We start from the raw sequence: 27,098 nt of genomic DNA on the forward strand, positions 1-27,098 counted from the left end.
AGGTGCGTAACTAACTTTAGACCAGCTTTTAGTTGGTCAAAGCGCGTTCCATTTCACTTCCTTAAAATAGCAATACACCAACAATGCGCCCTATAACAACTCCATTTTAGACCAAGAACACCCATCAGTCAACAAAGTAGTGCAAATGGATTTGCTATTTAAACAATGTGGTGCAAAATGTGAAAATTACGGTTGCGCTGGTCTGAAACTAGCAACAAATCCCACCAAACACGTTTTGCGCCTTATTGCGCCGGGTGAGTGATAGGGCCCTTAAAGTCAAAAGTGATACTGAAACACATACTGTACATGTACACTCTTTAATATGAAGCTTCTTCAACATCAACAGTTCCGTGAAGAAGCTTTAACATTCTTGCAATAACAATCATGTACTTTATTCTACATTGTTTAAAAAAAAAAACTGTACAACGAAAGCTCATTTGTTAAACCCAAAAACCTCTATGCAATTGCAAAAAAATTTCTAAAACAGATCATTTCTGATAATACTTTTCTAACAAGAGAAATGTTAAAATGATTATCTATTTTGGTTTCACAGTGACAACTGAACATCCCATATCCCAACATCCCAACATATTGCAGCTCTGGATTTAAAGATCATGCTGTACATGAAGTACAGAGCTTTGAACCGCTCAGGCTGATCAAAGCAGCACTGCATTCACAACAAATCACATTTAACCAAGTGTATAACGATTGCTGATCTAAATGTTTCTTCCTGTGGAAAACTGCATGGACCATAGACAGGTAATTGCTGGAGACATGTCGTAAATTCAACAAAGCACAGACAAAACCCAGAAGCCTAAGGTCTGTCATTTAAACAAATGATTTCCTCTTAAATGGTCTCTTCAGCATTTTCTTTTCTATTACTACAAGTTTAAAAAGCAACAGAGATGACCTCAAAGAAAACTACACTCAAAGTAAAATCAACACAGCATGTGGCTCAGGAATTCAGAGCGTTTTGCACTACAATCTGCTCTGTCACTGTGTGCGGGCATGTTTTTAGGGTGTATATGAGCTGTGACCTTGTTCAAACCACTGCAAAAACAGGCATCCGGGGACAGAACAAATGCGGTGGTGTGAACGCACCTCATCAACAGCTAATTTTTGTGGTGGAAACATTTGAGGGGAGAAAAAGGCTTGGCGTAATCAGCTCTTGGTTTGGATGGGTCTAGACACCTAAAACAAACACAAACATGCAAAGATGGAATTTATGCCTCGAGTTAATGAACAATAATAAACAAGAGGCACTAAGAATGGTCTTTTTATGAAACCGCACCATAGCAACACAACAAAAAGACATCAGTCTACATCACCACCCAATTATATTTCTATTTCAGACATCAGATTTCTGTTTTTGTGGTGTCTAAAACCATTCCAGAGGGCTGATGACATATAATGTTTCATTTACTTTCATTTACCGGAGTTCCTCATTAGAGAACCAAGAGGATTAAAGACATCTTAAATTTCACATCATCAGATTTATAACCCAAACAATACATTTATAAAGCCGTTCACGCCAAGAGGTAAAGGCCTGGCTGTTGAGAAGGACTCTTTTAGACTCTTCGGGTACAACAGCATTATTCTACATCCAAAGTAGTCGTGTACCCTGACAACCAATAAATAAATTAACCAATTAATCAACCCACAAGCCAATCAATTAATAAAAATAAAAATAAAAAATATATATGAATAAACATATTTTTGAAAATAATTGTATCATATTTGTTATAATTAATGATTGCTATATTAATTGCTATAATTAATTAAATAGAAAATAAAAAATAAAAAATATATTTTTTTAAACACTAACATATATACAACCCCCCCCCAATTCTGCAACATAATTATTATGATGTGTTAAAACATTATAATTATTGATTTTAGATATTTTGCAAGTCAAGTCACTGAGATAAAATAGTATGATATTTTAATACCACAGTGGCAAGATATTTTATGTCATATTATATTTAATATATAATTTATAGGGGTGTAACGAGACAGGAGATTGAGTTCACGAGACAAGACGAGATTTTTATTCTATTTTTAAGAAATCTTTAATGATGAAATATTGAATGGGAAATATTTTATTCAATTGAAAAAAAAATCACAAATTGCAAAACAATAATTTCGTTGCGATTTAGTCTCGTAAGATCTCATAGCCCAAGTTCTCGTCACATCCCTAATAATTTATCATGCACATTTAAAGTAATTGCAAATGAGAGAAATGTAATCCAAGAATGAAAAATAAATAAATAAATAAATAAATATTGAAAAAAGTCCAAATTAAAACCACATCTTTTTCATATAAAATTCAGTCATCATTTGCTTATTTTCTTCCAAATCCATAAAACTGTTGTTCATCTTTTGATACACAAAGACCCATCCACTGGAAGTAGTAAAAATACAGTTGAAGTCAGAATTATTAACCCCCTGAATTATTAGCCCCCCTGTTTATTTTTTCCCCAATTTTGTTAAAAGGAGAGAATATTTTATTTAAAACATTTCTAAACTTAATAGTTTTAATAACTAATTTTTAATAACTGATTTATTATTAAAGTACATTTTTACTACAAACTGCACACAGAAACGCCAACTGACCCAGCCGAGGCTCGAACCAGCAACCTTCTTGCTGTGAGGCGACAGCAGTACCTACTGCGCCACCACATTGCCCATTTGGGAAATATTTTAAAAAGAAAAAAAAAACATCAAAGGGGGTTTAATAATTCTGATTTCAACTGTATGTAAACAGTAAATGAGTCAATCAACCCTTAAAGGCAAGACATAACCCATCTGGCATTATATATTGTATATTCTTCAATGCAAAGCATACGCCATCTTTTATTTCAAATTCCAGAAAACAAGATAAACCATGGAAGGAAAACAAACAGTATACAGGATGGGCAAAAATGTTTTCACGTCTTGCCTTAACACAACGAGAGTGACAATTACACCTCTCCCCACATACAGCATGTGCAGGAACACCCGATCTGTCAATCCCACCTTCAGATTCGCTGGAGGATGTTGATATTAATAATATCTGAGATGATCTAGAAGAATGACAGCATGATGCTCGCTACCTGTAGCTACAAGCAAGAAGGATGTAAAAGCTCTCGTTCTGGTAGAGCTCTCCCATCCACAGCATCTATTGATCATCTTTGGTTCCCACCAGAGAGCTGAAAGCAGAAGATCAAATAAAGCCAGTGGTGGGAATTTCTGTGTAACAAGGATGCGGAGTGAGAGGAGGGAGATTTTATATAAAAACATAGCTTCAGGCTCGATTGCAGCCATGATCAAAGTCACCTCAGGCCAATCATCTCATATAAATGCACAAAACTGGCCACTAATTAAAGGGACAGTTCACCCTAAAATGAAAGTTCTGTCATCATTTAATCACCTTCATGTTGTTCTAAACCCATAAGACTTTTTTTTTTCAACCTTAAAACACATTTGGAAATATATTTGATATGTTATAATCTATATTGAATTGTTGCAAACTGCTTGCGAATCAATATTTACACTCACTGGCCACTTTATAAGGTACACCAGTCCAACTTCTTGTTAACGCAAATTTCTTATCAGCCAATATAGCAGCAACTCAATGTATTTAGGCAGGCATACAAGGTCAAAACGATCTGCTGCAGTTCAAACCCAGCATCAGAATGGGGACGAAATGTCATTTAAGTGACTTTGAAAGTGGCATGGTTTTTGGTGCCAGACGGGCTGGTCTGATTATTTCAGGAACTGCTAATATACTGGAATTTTCATTCACAACCATCTCTAGGGTTTACAGAGAATGGTCTGAAAAAGAGAAAATATCCAGTTAGCGGCAGTTCTGTGGGCACAAATGCCTTGTTTTGATGCCAAAAGTTAGAGAAGAATGGCCAGACTGGTTTGAGTTGATAGAAAGGCAATAGTTACTCAAATAAGCCACTCGTTACAATCGAAGTGTGCAGAAAAGCATCTCTGAATGCACAACACATCCAACTAGAGATCTGCGAGGGACTAAATTTTGAATCACGCTCCCGCCCGCACAAGCCAGGTTTTAGCCCAAACCCGACTGCTCCCGCTTATATTTATCATTTATTGTCCTGCTGCTCGACCCAGTCCGTTTTCTACCCACCGCACCCGTTCCCTCTAATGGGCGGGGGGGAACAAAACACGAAAACCACCCAGCAGAGTCCAGTCAGCCTATAACACGCTGTCTGTATAAACACACACACACACACACAAGCAAGTGACACACATAGACAGCACAAAGCTCTCTCTCATTCTTGCACACACACACACACACACACACACACACACAAACAGACAGCGACAAACAAGCTACAAACAGCATCACGCTGTCTCATTCACACACATACATACACGTGCTCGCTCGGGAGTCGGGATTGATATTGTTAGACCACCCGCTCCTGTCCAAAAATACAGTTACCGACTGCTCCCGCACTTTATTTGGAAATTTATTCCCGCGCAGAAAGAGAGCCGTGGGAATGCAGATCTCTACGTAGATCTCTATCTCTAATGCAGTTCTAAAGGCAAAAGGGGGTCCAACCCGGTACTGGTAAGGTGTGCCTAAAACGTGGCTGGTGAGTGTATATGTGAACATAAGCTGAAATTAAATCTGTTCATCATATAAAGTGAGCATGCTTCTTCATAACACTTGCATTAAACCGCTCAATTCATATGGATTTAATTTGATTTCTTTATGACATGTTTTGAAGTGTCAGCATTTTGGGTGAATAGACTTTCATCACTGGGACAGAAATCTCCCAAATTGCCACTCAAGACGCCAGAACATTGGCGTAATTAACACAGCAATTATATGTATTTTTGTTCAGATTCACTCTCATATTTAAAGGCAGTAATCTCTTCTGAAAATTTTGAGATGAAACAACCCTTTAATATGTAGCATCAAAGGCTTGAGATACGAAGGAGAAACAGAGAAGGAGGAATTTACAAAAGCCACTTGAAACAGAAAAGAGGTACAGTCAGACTTGGGAATTGGCTTAATTCGACAGAACAGCCATGCCTCTATTATTAGGACCAAATTAATAATTCACCATTTGACTTCCCCCTCCATCAATGAAACCCCTGCACAGCTCAAGAGAAAGCGCTGAATAAAACATGCTAATGTAATTTGTTCTCATGTTAAGGTCTTAAAATGTCTCAATCACAATCTGTCTTAAGTGTGGAGTTGACATCTGTGTCCTTCAGCTGCCAAAACAAACTGGAAGTGTCGATCCCTATAAATGAGAGTGGAGACGGTGTGTGAAAAAAGATCCAGAGTGATTCGATTGACTGCTGCCAATGCGATCATCCATATAATTTGACTGACAGCATTAAATTTCTTCCCGCAATTAACACCTTCAACTGTTCACCCATCAAGTATTAAAATCCCATTAGGCAACACTTCATGTGTAAGTAAAAGCAGATGACTTTTCCAAATGTGATGTGCACTTACAGCACGCAAGAGAAGAAAATGAAACAAGGTCAGTTTGGTGTAACAAACTCTCGTCTTTAAAACCTCTTCCCTCCATCCCATTAATTTCAATGTTAACCCGTCTGAAAGACACTACAACCCCAATCAGCGTAGGAAATGTCACATTCCTTTAATAAGCATTTCTAAAACATGCACTGTTTGGCCCGCATGGTTATTCCCGCTTGTCTGACCTTTAACAGGTCTAAAGGTAGTATCTAATGAGTTTGGCTCCATGCAAATGTAATATGAGGTGTGTCAGGTTTAGTGTGACGCTCTGTCATCAGGCTGGCCAATGAATAATAGAGTAGCGTGGTGTGAAAGGGAAGAATTTAAACAAGGCTGACGCTCGGCAATTTAGGAGCATCAATTACACCACAGAGGAACAGCGGAAACCACACATGCATTGTAAGAGATATTTTGTTCCAATCCTTTAAAGCATGACTTAAATCATAACAGGGCTTCATTGGAAATGCTAGGGAGCTTCATCTATATGCGCAACAGATTATTACTGGAACACACATAGATAGGAAGGTCTTTATTTTAATGGAGCATGCGGCACAACTGGTTATTTTCATTTTTTCTTTGTGTGATCTGACTATCATAGACAATTGTTTTTCTGACCCTAAACGACTTCACATTATATGGTCTGATGATACTTTGTAAAATTTTGATGAGCTCTTTAGACATTTGTTGCAAGGTCACCAAAGGATATGAGATGCTTTTGTAATACCATGCTGGTGTAAAAGCCAAACAGTTGAAATAACAATTTTGCTGTTAGTCTTTTGAAAAACTTTGCATGTAATATCTCTTAGACCTCCTCTAAAGTGGAAAGCTACATCTTTAACACTAGGACATTTTGAAGCATACAGAATGCATTTCTCTTTGTCTTTAAAGGTGTATTCACATCTGCGTTATTTGGTTTGATTTAATGTTTTGGGTAGGTATGATCAGTGTTGGGGGTAATGTGTTATAAGTAGTGCACGTTATGTACAGTAATAATATTACTTTTCTAAAGTAACTAAAGTAACACATTAGTTTTAAAAATAAGTAATATTATTTGAGTTACTTTTAGAAAAATGTAACATGAGTTAATCTTTAAAAAGGACCTTAGTAATGTTGAAGCACACACTCAAAGAGAGAGCCTGCTATGAGGAAACAGAGTGGGGTCACAGTAATCATTGTCATCAAGTGTATTATTCACAACAGATGAGTCGGTGTACTGTTCTAGTAACAGAATAACTCAGGATATTGTTTTTTTTCAGAGGGGGGTATCCAGCATGTTAAAAAGTAAGTAATAAAGTACTTAGCCTACTGAAGAAGCAACCGTTTCACGCAGACAATTTGGTGAACTGGTTTAAACGGTTTACTTAGAAGATCTGATTAAAACAAATTATCAATCCGTGAATCGCCCGTCAAAACTATAGACAGTCAGAAACAGAAACAATGGCAGGCCAGAGACTTAAATTTTTGCAATGGATTTTTGATTATTTTGAACTCAAAGCAAAGAAGTGGATTGTCGTTCAGTGTAGATTATGTGCAAGAAAAACTTGTCAACTGCATTAAATACAACATCGAAAACCTTTAGCTAAACAACAAATGATTGATATCAGTTCACGTTCTCGAGGTAAAATAATTAATTCGACCAAATAAAAAAATGGTTATTGCTTTTATTGTTGAGGAGAAGCAGCCACTGTCTACTGCAGAAGTGACTATGTTTTGTATAATATAAGATTTTTTTTTCTATTTTGGAAAACTATCTACAGTACACATTTGTTAAAGTTACATTAAGTAATTTATTCAATGTGTAAAGCTCAAAGATATATTTTGATTAGAAGATGTTTTCGACCAAGTTTGGAAAAGTAACGCAAAAGTAACTAAAAAGTAATAAAGCGCATTACTTTCCATAAACGTAACGCAAGTAGTTACTTTTTGGGGGGAATAAATCAATATTGTAATGCATTACTTTCAAAAGTAACTTTCCCCAACATTGTGTATGAATATACAGTACTATAACAATCACACTCAAATGGATCAAGACCCAGCTAAAAAGGTGGACTTGGTCTGATTCCAATCAATCTCTTATATGGTTCATTCAAGATGTGAATATAATCCATCCTTGATCTGGCATATATAAAGAAAGACTTTGGGACTTTTGAGTTATTAACATCCCAGGGTTTGATTTGCGCACCCATGGTTTCTGCTGTTGCAAAGCAACAATCAGCTGAACTCAGTTAACAAATATCAGTATATGCCCCTGCTCTAAATCTGATACAAGTTTTATTTATAAATAAAAGAAAACGGTATTGCTGTGTTTGGCTGTTCTGCACTAGTCTGAGGTAATTGGTCGACCATAATAACTAAAATGTGTATAAACATCTACATTTGAAATAAAGAACTTCTGTTCACATAATATGATTTTGTTTAAAAATTCTGGTTCATTTTCGTCAACAGACTTTTCCTAGTGTGTGTATACCCTAAGTGATTTTTTGCCTTAATGGTGATTACAGTAGATTCCTTGTGAACTGAACTTTACAATGCAAGAACAGAATGGTGCATAATATAAGCCTTGATGTATGAAATACATTGTGCAGCAATTTATGTCTGGTCAGAGTTGACCAAGCAGGTTTTTTCAACCTATATTCATAAATTCCTTGCATTTTATTTTTTTTAGCGCGCACGCACGCACACACACACACACACACACAAACACACACACACACACACACACACACACACACACACACACACACACACACACACACACACACACACACACACACACACACACACACACACACACACACACACACACACACACACAAATCCAATTGTTTTAATAACACACAAGCAAAAACTTGACTTTTAATCAGAAACGGTTACCATACTGATGCGAAATAACCAGGAATTTAATCAAATGTTGAAGAATATGACAAAGAATCATATAATAAATACTGTATATAACTGTCATCATGACATGATATTCTGGGGCATGATTTCTGGTATAGTTATTGGAAGCATTTGGAGAGAAAATGAGAATGTGACTGTTTGAATGGACGTCAAGTTAGTAGCACATCAATTCACGATACTCAAATGTCTCCACAGTCATCAGATCACAAACCAGCAGAGGATCCTGTGGGATGTGCTGGAATGGAAGATTCACATCATGGATGACTTCTGAACCACTATGTTATTTTCTCATGTCAATATAGAGCAAAATCTCTAATAAATGTTTCCAGCACCGCACTTTTGCATTTTTTGCATTGCAAAATAAGGTCAATATGGCTGGTGACAGTGGTGTGTATACATGAATGTGTGTGCATATAAACATATATAATATTTAAAATCATTGTTGATGCATCATATTGGACAAAATGTGCAGTCAATTATCAGATACTGTCAAACCTAGCAAAAAAGGGTCACATTTCTATAACCCCATGGATGCATATACTGCAGTTTCTTTCATCTCCATCTCTCTCTTTCCCAGTAAAGGTGAGCACTGTGTTCACGGGCACGTGTCTGAATTGGCTAATTAAGTTTAATGGTTCTGATTGTCTCTGAACACCGTGGATCTACAGCAGACGAGTCAACTGTGTCCATGCTATTTAAAACCTCATTTCCAGATCAGCCCTAAAGCGTTCTCCCTCTTTAACTCTTAAAAAATAACTCACAGTGCATTGAGTCACCTGAGAGGCCTTGCATTGGTTTTATAAGTACGTACTGTAATAATAGAAAAAGGTACTTAGTGCCTAAAAGATGTTTAATCTACTTATATGAAGTGTTTTATGGTTGTTAAGGTAGAGGTCAAACCATGTACACAATGTCAGTTTGAATGAGGTTCAGACTCTTGACCTTTGCACCCAGACTATTATGGCTCTTCAGTAACGGGTCTTATGGGAAATGAAGTGCACACTGCAGTCATCAATCCGTATAAATATGCAATCAACATGACCTCAGTAGCCAAGGGGTCCACTAACTGGACAACAGCACACAACCTACAGAAAAAAAGGAGACACCAAGGGCTTTTTGATGGACGCGTTCTTCAGTTAGATGAAACTGAACTGAACCACCACACCTGGAGGAAAGAACTAGAAATCCGCACAGATGAATAGAGTGCAGAGTTGACTAGTGAAGGTAACACTGTGTACTCGGGCTATTCCTGTTCTGATGTACTATCTGAACTTTTTAACTTATAAAAAATGAATATGCTTGTGTTGTAATTTAGGGAAGTATTTCCATAAAAGGATATAAGAGAACTTCAAAAATATTCTCTGCTCAGGATCAGGCACGTAAACTTTATTAATTTAAACTTGGTTATTTACACAACGGCAAGAAAATGTTTTAATCAGGCCTAACAGAGTGAGACTGAACAGGATGGAAGTTGGTCATTTCTGAGAGAGGGATTAAGAGTTGCTTAAAGTAAATGTTGGATATGACTTTATTCATATTTCTATTTTATTTGTTTTATTATTTCTGCTAATTTTATGTAACAAGATTTTAAAGTGAGAACTAACTAAAGACGAGTTTGCCTATCTCTCTCTCTTTATATATACTGTATATGCGCGCGTGCGCACACACACACACACACACACACACACACACACACACACACACACACACACACACACACACGCACACACGCACACGCACATGCACACACACAAAGTTTACAAGGTGTAATATATTGGTCACACTTTACATTAAGGTTCATTAGTTAATGTGAATTAATGCGTTTACCAACATGAACAAACAATGAACAATACATTTACTACTGTATTTGTTCATGTTAGTTAACGTTAGTTAATGAAAATACAGTAGTTCATTGTTAGTTCATGTTAACTCATGGTGCATTAACTAATGTTAACAAACATGGACTTGGATGTTAATAATACATTTGTAAATGCTTAATTATGATTAATAAATGCTATACATGTGTTGTTCATGATTAGTTCATGTTAGTAAATTCATTATCTATGCATTAACTAATGAACCTTATTGTAAAGTGTTACCAATATATTTTATACACGCCACACTCAAAAATAATTTGCTACTTCAAATACTAGCCAAATTAACACAATTCTTAAGATTTTTTGAGACAACTTAATTGTTTTATGTTCAAACCACTTAAATTTGTTAAGTTAACTTAAAGGGCACCTATGATGAAAGTCAACTTTGAACAGAACTGTGTGTACTGTATAGTGTGTCCACTGTCATAGTGAAGTGATGTACATTTTTTATTTTCCTGACATCAAAATAGGACCCAAATCCGAGTGCTTTTGAGGCCCACCGCAACGTGACATACAGTAGGAGTGTGATTTTCCCCGCCCACCGAATTGATTGACAGGCACCACGTTTTTATATGAACATGTTCACAGACAATTTTTTGCAAATAAACTAGGATTAAAATATTTGCTACAACTCTCTGTGAGAAGTTGTTATAATAACCGTAAAGAGTTTTTAAAACAAAGTATGATTGTAATAAAGACAGTAAAACCACTGTAATTCTTAACCGCTATAATCACCACAGCCGCATGATATCAGTAAACGCTGCTGTGTGTGTGTGTACTGCAATCGGCATTTGTGTAAGAGTCATCATTTCAGAAAGGCTTGAATAAACTCCACCACAAATACATTAAATAAACTTACTTGGTATTTTTGACTAATGAGTTGTATTTCAGCTTAATCAGAGTCTGTCTCTGTGCTGTTTATCTAATGTAATACATGATGAGAAGCAGACACGCGTGTGGGCAGCAAATTTTCATTTAAAGCCACAGGCTACAAAAACATCTACAACATTTTCAGACTTTCAAATTCTGGTGGCGATAATAATTTATCTGATGGGTCTTTTAAGCTAAAACTTTACAGACACATCCTGGAGACACCACATGCTTATCTTACATCTTAGGGGGTAAAATATGTGCCCTTTAATTAATTTGTATTGGGACAACATAAATAAATTGTGTAAATCCCTGCATTTCTTTATGGTCTATTGAAGTAACACTGAGGTCATACCCATGTCATTATAAAATTTTATCCCTGTAAATGTAACAAGTACACACACAATTTTTTATGTTTATTTAGCTTTTCCAATCATCAGTAATTAAACACTGAATTTTTAAAGATATAAATTAATTTGCATGCGCACACACACACACACACACACACACACACACACACACACACACACACACACACACACACACACACACACTAAGATACAAACACCTAGTGTACTCTAATTTTATAAAGGCAGCTTATTAATACATTGTGTAAATGTTATGCGAGATGACTAGCGCAGATTTAAATAATGTCATATCTTTGCAGAATATGTCGTCTGAGAATATATGAGGAACTAAAGTAAATAATACACATTAACCTATGCAACAATCCTGAAGTTCCCCTTTGGGATTGATAAACAACATCTGTTTATATGTTAATCTCCTGCCGACTGATAACATGCAGCATAGACAATTAAGTAAACATGGCTTTTCAGTGATTATCAGTGATCGGCTCGGGTATCAAGAACTTTCTCAGACTTATTCATACACAAGAAACTGTATGTTGGCAAGCTGTACAGCTGATTAATGATTAACAGAAAATGCTAAGACTGTCAGCCCCCACACAGCAACGCTGCCTCAACCAATCACTTGCCTGTCAAAATGAACATCTTAAACAACTCTGAGGTGTTTTGAGTAATTGCTTGACACAAGACAATCTGTAAGGGAAATATCCCACACAGCATCTCTGTGACATCCAGATGGGCTTCTTGAAGCGTCTACCATAAACACCAACCTCCCTTCACAGCCAGGCGATATTTCAGCAATGATTAATCATTACTGCCCTGCAGGAACAAGCTATCATCTCAAGAAAATGGATGGACTGGTAGTTAAAAAATATGAAAATACATTAAAATATGCATTAGCACACTGACAGGCAAAGACTTCGCCTGCAGACATGAGCTGTGTAAACATTTTTGTTTTTCCTCCGCATAGTGACAAAGTTTGATATGCATGACATATTGAAGTATTTTAATGCTCCGCAGGTTATGCCAAGTATTAACTTATGTACATGTTACAGAAAAATGACATGATGGAATTAACATTTTTAATTAAGCTATTCCTTTAATTACAGAATTTAAAATCTATTGTATTACGACATTTTAAACTGCATGTGAGCTTACTACTTTTCTTTCTTTCATCTCAGAAATTATATTTGAGTGGGTTAAGAAAGTTCTGGACTTTGAAGAGTTTGCCATTAAGGTACAAGGTCCTTGACACCCCCGCTGGTCCTGAGGTCTTCACATTTTCCATTCCCCAAAAACCCTCATTAAAACGTTTATAGATGACTGCACACATCTCACCACCTACGCATTTCAAGTAAAGATCAATCGATTGGAAGAGCCCCATGAAAATACATATGCTTTTACATCGCTTAAATTACTGATGGGTATGTATTACTGTATTTATACGTTTCTTGGCCATTAATTCTAATTAAGTACACTAAAAGTCAGAAAATACATTAATGCAATATATTTAATTCCAAGGCGGCATTTATTTTATCCAATAATATGAGATACAGAGTTTCTCTAAGATTTATCGTGATGTGTTTCGGTAAAACACATATAAAACACATTGGGCTCTATTTAACTATCTAGGCACAAAATCTAAAGCGTAGGGTGTAAAAGCATTAAGGGTGTGCCCAAATCCACTTTTGTTATTTTAAAGAGAAAAAAACGCTTTGCGATTGGTCTAACAGGGTTGTGCTTATTCTGTTTATGAGTTATGGCTGTGTTTTGAGCATAATGTGCATTAAACCAACCTCATCTCTAATTTCCTTTAAGGGGCTGATCACACAGAAAGGGCTTGAGAAGGGCCATTTTTCAATGATTTACTAATGGCCGCAAGAGTTTTGCGCGCTGCTTATGCACCCTGCGTGCCTTGCGTTTTAACTGTCTGCTATGCCTCCATGAGCACTAGCAGTTAAAAAAAGTCAACTCTGAGCAGAAAAAGCATGTTACATCAGTCGCGTCTGTTCATTCTCTAATCAAAGAAAGGCAAAGGTGGATTTCCATTGAGATGACAGCAGTGTTTCTGTTGTCAAGATGACTACGGAGACTTTTGAAGATAGAGGAGAGACTTGTAGTTACTGTTTTGAGTTCTGTATGACAAATCTTGAATTTTACAATATTAATAAACATTCAAATGATATAATTATCAACAGAAACACTCTGGTACATTACCCAGCTGATTCAGTCATTGTACTCAGCGGATTCAGTTATGATATTGTCATTGACATAAAAAAGGAGACTTCTTTTTTTATGTCAACAAAAAAGGCAGTGCGGTGCACCTCGTGTTTTTGGAACGTAAAAGCGCTTTCGGTGTGATAAGAGTCAGTGGTGTCATGCCATAGCGCATTTGCTATTTGGATAGCGGACTTAGTAAGAGGAAAAACTGAACGTTTCACTAGCAAATAAAGTTAAACAGACCATCTGCAGTGCAAGGATAAAGAATGAGCCTTCTTCTTTTGGTCTTTTTACTTTCTCTTTACTTTACTTTTACTCTTTGCTTTACTCCTTTACTTTCGTGGAGTAAGGAAACTGTTTCCTGTACTCCACTGAGGACATCCATTAGCCTACATATTTAATTTACTTTGTTAAGTACAAAGATTTGTTTCAAAACTATTTCTTAATTCAGTTCTAATTTTCAGCAAACAAATAAACAATAATAACAAAAAGAAAGTTATATCCATATCCATACCTATAGGTCTCAAAAACAGGGCGAAGCAGTGGCGCAGTAGGTAGTGCTGTCGCCTCACAGCAAGAAGGTCGCTGGTTCAAACCTCGGCTCAGGTGGCTTTTCTGTGGAGTTTGCATGTTCTCCCTGCGTTTGTGTGGGTTTCCTCCGGGTGCTTCGGTTTCCCCCAAAGTCCAAAGACATGCGGTACAGGTGAATTGGGTAGACTAGATTGTCTGTAGTGTAAGTGTGTGTGTGTGTTGATGTGTGTACTGTATGTGTGGATGTTTCCCAGAGATGGGTTGCAGCTGGAAGGGCATCCGCTGCTTAAAAACGTGCTGGATAAGTTGGCGGTTCATTCTGATGTGGCGACCCTGGATTAATAAAGGGACTAAGACAACAAGAAAATTAATGAATGTCTCAAAAACCTGCTGATACTGTTAATATTAATAACATTATACAAAAGCAAATTGTTATGAATAAACTGAAAAAAGCCCCTCGATGTAAGACATGGAGGTAGTGTTTTTTCATTTATCTAGAAAATAATAATTTTTGTAACATTTTATTCCTTTAATTTTTCATATGTAAAGATATTTGTATATTGCTGTACATCCTGTGTGTCTAAAGCAATGTGTTAGTGTTTTAGACCTGCAGGCATATACAAAACTAACGCACTCTGCACTGGACTTTAGACCAGAATTCAGTTGGTCAAATGCACAGTTTATTTTAGTCCATGAAAATAGCAATGCGCCTTAACACACCTCCTTTATAGACCGGAACACCTATGAGTCCACAAAGTGGCGCAAATATATTTGCTATTTAAACAACGTGGCGCAAAACGTGAAAACTAGGGTTGCAATAGCAACAAATTACGGCAAACACGTCTTGCGTCTTATTGCGCCAGGTGTATAGGGTCCAAAGGTGCCATGTATTCAGGCATATAATTTTTAGACTACATATTTTAGTGTTTTTATTTTCATTCAGCTGAAAAAAAAGTAAAATAAGTCTTGGGTGAAGGTGAGGTCTAAAGGTTGGGCCACAACATCAAAATTTCATCTATTGAAGCAGAATAAAAGTATACACTTCTAATAAAAAATGTACAAAAAGATTCCTAGCTTTTGAATTGTCGTATATAGAACTTCAGTTCATTAAAATGCACTTTCTTTTTACTCTTTCTAGCCCAGCACTCTCAGATGGACCCAAAAAACACAAGGCAAAGGCTTTGAGATGGCCTGAAATATCGTGACAGCTCATTGTGATTCGCTCTAAATTCCATGCAGAAGAAGAAAAAAAAAATCAATTGGATATCCTGAACCCGAATGTACAGTACACTGTCTCCTGCATCAATTTCCATTTTCAATTAGTGAAACATTGCGTTTTCATTAAAGCTAACATTATGAAGTGCCTGACTCCTCTTTCACGCTGTCTATTTCTTTCCATCACTGTTCATTAACAAGAATCTGAATCAGTTGTTTCCTGTCAGCACAAAGACAGCGAGAGAGAGAGAGAGAGAGAGAGAGAGAGAGAGAGAGAGAGAGAGAGAGAGAGAGAGAGAGAGAGGAAAAGAGAGAAAATATGCTGCGCTCTTGAAAAACCGTAGGAACGTTCCTCCTCAGACACATTCCTTCAAAGAATTTCCTTATTATACATGGAATGAAGCATATTAATTATAGAACATGAGGTTCCATCACTCCAAATCCTTTTATTAAATATTGACATTATTCAAAGCCAACAGGATTTATTGAAGGTGAATACAAACGTCTACAAGATCTGTTTCATGTTCAACAGATTCAGGAAAAGACATAGTCAATAATAGAAGATAAGTGCTCATTACGTCTTGTATTATACTGACATCAAAAAGCTTCACACTGGCTAGTGTCGCAGTATTATGCAAGCAAGTTTCAGACACTGCATAAAAAAATTAAAGGTAAATGTGACGTTTTATGTCACAATTCTGAATTTACGCCTCACAATTCCGATTTTTTTTTCTCAGAATTGTGAGATGTATTTTTTTTTTCTCAGAATTAAGTGACATATTTGCAATTGTGAGTCATAATTGCAAGTTTATAACACATAATTCTCACTTTATATTGCATGATTGGAAGTTATAAACTCATAGTAAAAAGATATACACTTGCAATTGTAAGAAAACAGTCTGAATTGCTGGTTCATATCTCATAATTTTCTCTATTGGTATCATAATTCTGACTTTTTTTAGGAAAATATTAGTATATATCTCACGATTCTTAAAGCAATGTGGTAAAATCTCTAGCCATTACCAAATGTGTCTGTCCTCTGGATGCTTATATAAAATATAAACATTAAAACTTGTAAATTCTTGGTTATTGTTACAGTCACCAGCAATCTAGCTACTGTGGATCACTGAAGTATTACACACACCACTTTTACGAACTACAACTCCCAGCATGCACCTCACGCACACCAAATCCTGTTACTGATTACACACACAGCCAGAGGATCATTATAACTGATTAAATGGACTTTAAATACAGTACAGACACACACATCTGGGCTGAGTCTTGTTTTACCTGTAGCATCACAAAGTGTTTTCCTTGTTTTGTTTTCCGTGCTGTGTTTCCATACCCTTGCTGTTTATTGATTTTTGCTGTTAGTCGCCTGCCTGAACTAATCTCTTGCTTTTGACTACTCTTTTGAATTGCCCTTTATGATTCTGTTTGCTCCTGTGATTGACCCTTGCCTGCCTGACTTTTCTCTGTCAATAAAGACACTGCAGTTGGATCCTCAACCCAGCTTTCGGTACTGGATGTTACAGATATACAGGTAGGTGATTCGAAAATACACATGAATCAATCATTTAAATACTATAAAACAATTTTGGTATCACAAAATAAAAATATACAATATATTCATTAAAACAATGACATTCACTTTGAGATTTAGTGAGAGCTACAACCAAGCCAACAGGTTATACATATATACACACACACACACACACACACACACATATATATATATATATATATATATATATATATATATATATATATATATATATATATATATATATATATATATATATATATATATATATATATATATATATCATCAAAACATCTTCCTTCAATAATATATTCCTTCCTGGACATTAACTCAAAATGATTCATGCACAAACATTTCTAATGAAAGGTTGTATTTGACCTCTGCTCATCTGCCTACAGTGAAGCAGGACTATTGATGAACAAGATTGATGGATTAGGTAGAGAGCATTGAAATGTAATAGTATGACACTTTGACAGACGCTTAGAGTGCACTAATGGAGCTCAGACTGTGGTGTCCATCAAGTAATGAGGCAAATCAACATTGAGAGCATCACAGAATTATGATGAGAAAGGGCCTGTGAGGTTTAGCAGCTTGAATGCGAATGCTAACTGCTCTTAAAACAGTGCAAAACCACATAGAGTGATTGAAAGACTGGTCTTCTGGGTTAAAAACAGATGACAAACTATGGCTCGTGTTCGCGTGAGTTTCCTCCGGGTGCTCTGGTTTCCCCCACAGTTTAAAGACATGCGGTAGAGGGGAATTGAATAAGCGACCCCAGACCGAAAAGAAAATGAACAAATAAATGAAGCTCAAATCTTATATTTCAAACCTATATAAACAAATTTTAATTTGTATTTTAATCATTTTAATTCTGTTGTTTTTTAATAATATATAATAAAGCTGCTTAATGTTGCTTAGTGACTCAGTGGTAAGCACAGCAAGAAGGTTGTTGTGTGCAAACCGCGCCATTCGCGTCATTTGCTCCACGCCATTTGCGCGTATCGCACCTCAGGATGTCTATTCGCGCGTTTGCATTGACTTAACATGTAAATCCCTCGCGCTTGACGCGCGTTCCGCATCTGGTGTGAACGCAGCATTAAAGCAACACTTTGTTAGGGCTGTATAGCAGCACCCCTCTGCTCTTATCAAGGCAGCGCCACCGGCATTTCAGCTGCCCAATCGCCCGCTGAACGAGTGCGAGAGTGGGTATCATTGTATCTGCGCTCTTGGTCAGTTTGTGGGTTGTTGAGGGGGGTTAACAGCCATGTCTTTAATGGATAACTGTGGTCTCCTCAATAAAATAAAAATTAAAATTAAAAAACTTAGCTGGAATAATCATCAGCAACAACAACAACAATAACAACAACATTTAGTTGTAAAGCATATTTAAAAACAACCAAGGTTGACCAAAGTGCTGTACATAGGATTGCTAAAGACAGCAGAATATAAAAGAAACATTTAACAAATAAAAGCAATAAAACAGTTATCAAGGAGTATTAAAAGTGAGAGAAAATAGATAGGTCTTTAAAACAGACTTAAACAAAGAAAGGGAGGGGGATAGTCTGATGATATCTTTAAATACACACACACACACACACACACACACACACACACACACACATATATATATATATATATATATATATATATATATATATATATATATATATATATATATATATATATATATATATACATATATATATATATACATATATATATATATACATGTGTGTGTGTGTGTGTGTGTGTGTGTGTGTGTGTGTGTGTGTGTGTGTGTGTGTGTGTGTGTGTGTGTGTGTGTGTGTGTGTGTGTGTGTGTGTGTGAATTAACCCATTTTATCAATTATAAATTAATAGCAATGTTTTTACATGTGTTAGTGCGATACTTTGTAGTGTGCAATTTAACATAATAACAAACACACACAAGAAATACACGTACGCCAGGCAAAAAGTTAACATGGAACACCGCACATTCTCACGATCATTTCATCGTTAGAAAATCCAAATGTGAGCGTGACATCTGGTGTACGCAAAGTCTTTGTGCGTACGAAGCATTAATACATGAGGCCCCTGATCTCCCAGTCTGACGCCATACAAAGCAAGCTACCTGCTCACGGTGGAAAAGCAATCAGTAAGAAAGTGGTCAGAAGTATAGTGCAAAAAAGAATATAAAGTCAAACCACCATATAGCGGATATTTTACACACAAAATACAGCCAGAAATAGCCACAGGCACATATTTCACACTTCCCAAAATAGCACTGAGTGCATACTCTCAGTAAGCCAATGTGTTTGAATTTAAATACGATGTCCTTAAGAGTACAGAGATTTTTAGATAGTGTGCCTGCTTTATTTTTTTAACAGGACAAACAAACAACTTGAAATGTATGCTGTAAGGATTATAAAGACTTTACTGAAGGCAAGATAAAAGTTTTTATTGCTTTCTTTCAGGCTTCCATTCAACACATTCACCTCAACATTGAACATAGCACGGTTTTCAGTGGCGCAATCTTCAACTCTGCTGGAGATGTTTCTCTCCGCTCTCGTGACGCTGTGCAATATGCTCTGTTTCAGATGCTGTCTGGTAGGGTGCCAAAGATGAAACGCTCACAAGCCATCAGTATAAATGACACTGAGACCCAATAGAAGCAAACACACATCTACTTCAGCCAAGGCAGGCACATACATAATGATGGGTGATCTGTCAATATCCAGCGCCACAGTTTAGACGCCAACATCTGATTTATTAATGTGAAACCAAGCTAAACAGAAGGGTCATAGAAATGGCTCATAGTCTTGAGATTAATAGCCAGGGAGACTGTCGAGGAGATGTAAATTACACAACCTCAAAGCAATGACTGTAGTCATGTCAGTGAGCAAATTAACTGTCATTAATCAGTTCTGTCAGAGCACAATCAATATTCAATGAATACCGAAGAAGCATTGGCTGTGATGATACTGAAGGCTTTCAGACTCGCTCAGATCTCACTGGACCATTTCGAGGCAGCCACAAATAACAGCAGAAGTGTGAAATTGGGTTTAAAAAAGAAATAAAAAGCTTCATTACAGCTATTATTACCTGGTTCAAAGTTACAAAGTTCCTTCGGCTTAGTCCACAGTCACCACAGAGGAATGAACCACCAACTATTCTGTCATTTGTTTTACACATCATATGTCGTGGGCTCCACTCAGTCGATAACCACCCAAAGCAAGTTTTCCGTTGACATTGCACTCAAGCTTGCCATTCAGATCCCGCTCCGACATAAAATGTCTTTAGTAGGCAATTTTTTTATATAAAAAAAATCCTAAATAACTCTAAAATTAAAGCATGTTAATATAATAAGTTTTAGTTTCAAAGTGGCATTATTTTTTGTGCTTTTTTGTCAGGACAGTTTCTTTAATAATATTTTAATCGGCCTAATTGATCAACTGTGTACTTTGAAGCCTATTTATTTAGACAGTTGTGTGTTATCTTGTACTATAGTTTGACTGTTAGCCTATTTTAATCTATGGAGCTCTGAACATAATTTGAATTATGAATTCGCTTCCACGACCATGTTTTATTAATGTGGTATCCTTGTTTTAATAAATTTTATACTTCAATAATTAATTATGAAATCGAATAATTAGTTCCTCAATTATTCTTACTAAAACTATAAAATTAGATAATTAACTTACAAAATAATTTATGGCATTTAAGCCTGAACAGAAGTGCATATACAAAATTCAAATTGATTTTTAATTCAAAGTCATAATATGTAGCTTAAAAAGAACTATTCTCAATTCATGCCTGTGATTTTGTCTGCATTCCATTAGAGGTCTGAAGTCTGTAACAGACATAGGCGGAGAGTGTGCTGGGCAAGGCTAAGCAGCTCCATAACGAACTGCTAATAGCACAGATACAAGATCTTAACGTTGACATATACAACCATCATCAGACAGGCGCTCTGCCCTCTTAGGGTGTTTTCAGACCTAGACTTTAGTTTTGGAACCTGTCTTGTTTGGCGAGTTAGCGGGGTTTGCTTGGCATTTGTGAAACCACCAATCACGTTTGGATCCGCGCCAAAACAATTGCTCTGAGATCGCTTGAATGAGTTGGTCTCGGCTCGATTGAAACAAACTCTAGAGCAGATTGATTTTAGTGAGAAAGCAATACGACCCGAGCCCGGTATGTTTTATGGATATGTAAAAGGCATACAGCTATAAGAAGAGAGAATTATGAGCAGGGTGGGAGGTCATTCCAGACATCCCATGTCTCCCGGAAGTTTCGTGAGTCTCCCGCAAATGCAGAGAGACTCCCGGGTGCCTGCAAATGAGTGATAATCTCCCAGAAATCACGCGTCTTCCTCCCGGTTCTCAAATATGTTGCGCACCTTTCTCACCCCTCCCCAACACATCTGTCCTTGCTCTTCAGACACGTCCCGCACACCCTGTCAAACACCACCAAACCACTACCAAACTCTGACAGCTGAGCAGTACTCTGCAAAATAAACCATGAAACTCTGACCAATGTGACGAGAGTTTACTCATACGTGACTTGTTTTATCTCTTTTGGTCCGTTTTATAAACTTTGCCGTGTGAAAGTGAACTGCACCAAGAGCAAAGAGCAACATTGTAACAATTTTAATCCCTGTTTCGGAACAACTGGATCGATTCACATAATTTTCCACTCTGGTCCGCTCACATGCTCTGGCCGCAAACCCAGTACTGGGAAACACCCATACACTCTTGCATTTACACATATACTCATACACTACAGCCAATTTTGTTTACCTAGTTGACATATAGTATGTCTTTGGACTGTGGGGGAAACTTGAGCATCCAAAGGAAACCCATGCAAAAACGGGGAGAGCATGCAAACTTCACACAGAAATGCCAACTGACCCAGCTGGGACTCGAATCAATGACTTTCTTGCTGTAAGGCAACAGTGCTAACCACTGAGCCACTGTAACGCCCTTGGTTTGATTTACAAAATATTTTATAGGTCCCCAGAAATTACTAAAAATGCACAGTTTCAAATGTAGCAGATGTTATTTCTTGGCCATTTTTTATCTTTCAACTTTAAATCTCTTTTTTAAAATTTCTATCCTATTTCCTTGTTTATTTAATGACCTTTTTTTTTTTAAATCATACATTTTAAATTTCTACCATCTTTCCTCATTCTAGTTTGTACTTCCTACATTTAGGAAATGCAATATTCTTTCATCAGCATGAAATGTTCTTACAAACCATTCCTACAGTATGTGTCCTTAAAATCATACACATGATTTTTAACAATTCTTTGAATGTATATGTAGTATATGTGATTTATCTTAGTATGTGTAATCAATTTTAAAGGATACAGTTATTTTACTGAATGTTTTAATATGCTTTGTGTTAAATATTTCAGCTGAAACATGATGACGGAGCAGGGCATATCAAATAGCTCCATCCCTTTTAAAAAACATAGCCAGTAGTATATCACACTTCTCACCACTGCGAGCCACTGAGTCGCTGAGCTAAAGAGCATCTGAATCATGACAAACAGCCATGACAAATACATTTGAAGGAATTCAGATCAACACTGACTCTGCAGATGTTCTCTAATACTGTATATGCAAGTGTTCAGGTAAACCCCCTTTATTTCGTATACAAGTAAATAAGTTAGACTTCAGATGTGCCTTGGCGGGGGCAGGATGCTTCTGATACTAGAGAGCATTTGATTGGTCAGTAGATGCGAGTTTCGGTGATGTAATAAAAAAGTTATTACTATTGGCATTAGTGAGAAACTGTAAGTGAATGCTTATTTCTTCTATTGCTATGTTTACACAACAAAGATGTAGTCATTTCTAAAAAGTTGCATACACACATCAACAAAATACTTTGCTTTTATAATCATATGTTAAAAAATACTACTAACGATGTATTATATGTCCTACGCAAGACGTTGGCGCTGTTACTATGCCAGTGAACAGTATTTGTATTTGTAGAGGAAAAATGTTGATTCTTACTGGTGGAGGTCAATGATAACAAAACAATTTGAATTTACAAATATCCGCAAAAAAATAAAAAAAAATAAATAAAAAATAAATAAATAAATAAAAAATATAAAAAAATAAAAAAAAAATATATATATATATATACCAGACCAGTTGCTGTCACCTTGTTAGTAAACAGTACCTATAGGGAAGTGATGATAGCTCATTGAGGTTGGTAGTTTTGGCACTGAAATCACCCCACCAACTGGTGCTCTTTATTCACAGCAAAAGAAGCTGTCATCTGGGGAAGTAAATGCACACTTTGCTGAAGAAGTGTTAGCAAACTCTTGAGCATGAATAACATGACCATGTACTCCATTGTTTGGCAGGGAAGATGTAATAGATATCTAAGAATGGCCCAAAACTAGACTAGTCTTTAAATACTCAGGAACTACACATGTGGAGTCTGCCTGATCTGTGTATTTGATGACCAGTATAGTTTTGTCTTGGGTTACGCCCAATTTCAATCTTATTTTAGTCAAACCATCTACTGTATGTTTATATGTCTATTAGATGTATATTAAATACAAAACTGCTTGGGGTGGGTTTGTTTGTGCTTGCATTTTGATGGACAAGTACTGCACATACAGTAACAAGTACTACATACACCAACGACATAACCATTTTCAAATACTTCCATATTGGGTGTTTGCATAGAAGTAATTACAGTAGCATTTTCAAAAATGTGTGCTTTGAAACTGATTTTCAAAATGATGCTGTTGTCACATAAACAAACTGGCAAACAACACATACAAAAATCCTGAAAACGTTGAGTAAATAGTTCCTGAATTTGAATTTTGTCAGTCACTGTTTTGTGAACACTAGCTTATACTATTAACAACCCAATATTGACACTACTGACCCAAATCATTAATTTATTTATTCTTTTTTTAGATATTATAGGGACTTTAATATGGTATCAGTGTGTTTTCAAGCACACTGACAGACTGTGGCAATCAGTGTAAAAGAGAAAAGGCTTTGAAAAGACTTTTAAGAGACTGTTATATTACTAGGAATGATTGATATCCAGCGCTGACTTTAGCCATTCCTGCTAAATGGAAAGATTCAGACAACAAACAGGGTTACTAAGCAGCGATGCTGTGTGTTTCTACACTCGTAAGTGTTTTATAACCCGGCCCTTTACCAAGTGACATATGACTATGCTCGACATTTACTGCCAGGGACTCTAAATTACCCACAATGCATTCCTAGAGGACAGGCAGCCAACCTACGAGTGACAGAAGAGGACACCTTTCATGGTTAGCACATGAATTCAATGAGGTGCGAACAGAATCAGCACACTTGGTCATGTAAGGCCCGTCAGGGGAGCAACAAATCAAGTAAAACCTCAAAAATAGAATGATGGCTTATTTATTAAAGACTACTGACTTGTCTTTCTTTGCAGTCTCCCATAAATGAGATGATCTTGTCATCATCTCACATTCGTCAGAAAAAGCAGCTGCTGAATTACAATTCATGGTCTGGTTGAAATCTGATTTGCAGATCTTATATCTTATATGCTAAATAAAACATCTGTAATTAATGCGTAATGTTTGTACAGAAATGCGATGCCCAGTCAGGTATTGAAGATTTAAATCAAATGAAAAAGTAATTATAAATATCTGTGCAGTACTTACAGTAATATTATAATAATAGCACATTTCATAAAGGCGCTTTACAAACAAAATATGTGCCATCAGTTAGCTCTCTGCAACTCTCACATGGTTGCCCTCTGAAGCTAACCAGGGTTGTGCCCGGTTAGTACCTGGATGGGAGACCACATGGCAAAGCTAGGTTGCTGCCGGAAGTGATGTTAGTGAGGTCAGCAGGGGGCACTCAACCTGTGGTCTATGTGGGTCCTAATGCCCCAGTATGTTGATGGGGGATTTTATACTGCGCAGTGAGAGATGTCTTTCAGTTGAGACCTTAACCCGATGACCTGACTCTCTGTGGTTGTTAAAAATTCCTGGATGTCCTTCGAAAAAGAGTAGGGGTTTAACCCCGCCACCCTGGTAGCAACACCACTTCATAGCAATAGAAGATATAAGCATTTACTTACAGTTTCTCACTAATGCCAATAGTAATAACTTTTTTATTACATCACCGAAACTCACATCTACTGACCACCCAAATTTTCCCACTGGCCTTTGTTCATCATGGCTGCAGGTGGGTTCTGCACACTGGTGGTGGATGAGGAGATTCCCCACAATGTGTAGAACACTTTGAGTGGCCAGAAAAGCACGATATAAAAGGAATTATTATAATTAATATATAGATATATATATATATATATATTATACATATATATCGATATATATGGTAATAACTGGGGTAGCACAGTGCCACAGTGACTCAGTGGTAAGCACTGTTATCTCACAGCAAGTAAGTCGTTGGCATTGCTGTGTGGAGTTTGCATGTTCTCCTCGTGTTTCTGTGAGTTTCCTTTGGGTGCTCAGATTTCCCAAACATTCCAAAGACATACCACTAAGGCTCAACAATAAGGACTGCCCGATGGCCCGGGGCCAGTGTGTGAGACATACAGAACAGTAGACAGGATGAATACTGGCGGAATCTGGTGGTGCTGCCTTGTCACTAAAGTTTCATTTAGCTGCCACTGTTCTCAATTGCATGCAAATACAGTCTTGGTATGCTTTCACACCTAGAAGTCTCATTTGCCCAGTTAGCCTGGTTCATTCGGCATATGTGAATGCCGCAATCGAGCTCGGACCTACATCAAATCAATTAGTCTTGATTTGGCTTGATTGAAACAAACTCCGGAGCGAATAGATTGTAAAGAGGAAGCAAAATGACCCAACAAGCTAACAAACCAGGCTATATCACAGTGTATTATGGTTGTGTAATAGCCATATATACGGCTATAATTCCACTGGAGCAACTGCTGATAAATAAGGGATTAAACCAAAGGAAAATGAATAAATGAATGAATGAATGAATTTACAAAACCTTTACACAAACAAAAGTATAGATCATTTTGAGGGATGTAAACAAAAACAATGGTCTCAATGCATTTCTGGTTTTACACATTTAATTTCTTTAGCTTCCATGAAACCAAAAAGAGCCATATGTTAATAAATAATGTTATTATAGTTGTTTTAACATGTAGTTATGATTAAATTGCCTCTTATTACAGCTATGAAATAGTTTGATAATAAGCAGGGAATGTTCATGGGTCAATGACATGACCACATTGAAATGGTCTATAATAGATCCTTAAAGGTATAACATGAATGAATGAGCCTCTTGAAAGTGCCCTTCTTACCCAAGATATATATTTTAATATATATATATATATATATATATATATATATATATATATATATATATATATATATATATATATATATATATATATATATATATATATATATATATATATATTTTTTTTTTTTTTTTTGGAAGTACTGAACACACAATTTTATTTGACACGATATTTGTCATTCACACTATCAGTTTCACAACAAATTCTCCTCATGTAATGATCTTTGTTGTTGTTCTGAATAAGCAACCTTTAGCAGCAAAACTTACATAATGTGGCGGTAAACTACTCTTTGGAACACAAGACAGACTGTCGGCTGCTTAAAGTGAACCAGATTTTATTGCAACAGTCAAAATGTACTACATACAGTACTGCATGAGTAATTGTTGCAGTGCATAACGATTAATAAACCTGACTATAATAAAACAAACTAGACCAACATGACAGGTGTGTTTTGATAGTGGTCACAAATGCTTGATTTACAGTCTGGTCTCGATTCCGCAATGCACAGAAAAGTCTGGGACTGCTCCATTATTACTCAGACACGAATGTCTCGTATCTTCCCTAAGTATTTGTCAGGTGTTAGCCTGTGTTTGACGGTCAATTTCACATTTCCTGTTACATGCTTCATCTCCTCACATTTGCTTTCCCAGAATGGAGATATGGTGTTGTATAAAGTGTCATGCTTCTAGAATGTTCTTTAAAAGGTTCCTTCTGGTCCCATTTACTTCACACTCTCCCGGACTCATGAAAGGGATCTGATTCCTTTTCAA

At 36.6% G+C, this 27,098-nt stretch overlaps 1 protein-coding gene across 3 annotated transcripts in view; it reads right to left on the reverse strand.

Annotated features, from left to right (window-relative positions):
* The window catches only part of chrm3a (cholinergic receptor, muscarinic 3a), a 131,929-nt gene that overhangs the window by 29,136 nt on the left and 75,695 nt on the right, over positions 1-27,098 (reverse strand). The gene's annotated exons all lie outside the window — the stretch shown is intronic.

This window comes from Danio rerio, chromosome 17 (genome assembly GCF_049306965.1).
Source record: "Danio rerio strain Tuebingen ecotype United States chromosome 17, GRCz12tu, whole genome shotgun sequence".
NCBI classification, from domain to species: domain Eukaryota; kingdom Metazoa; phylum Chordata; class Actinopteri; order Cypriniformes; family Danionidae; genus Danio; species Danio rerio.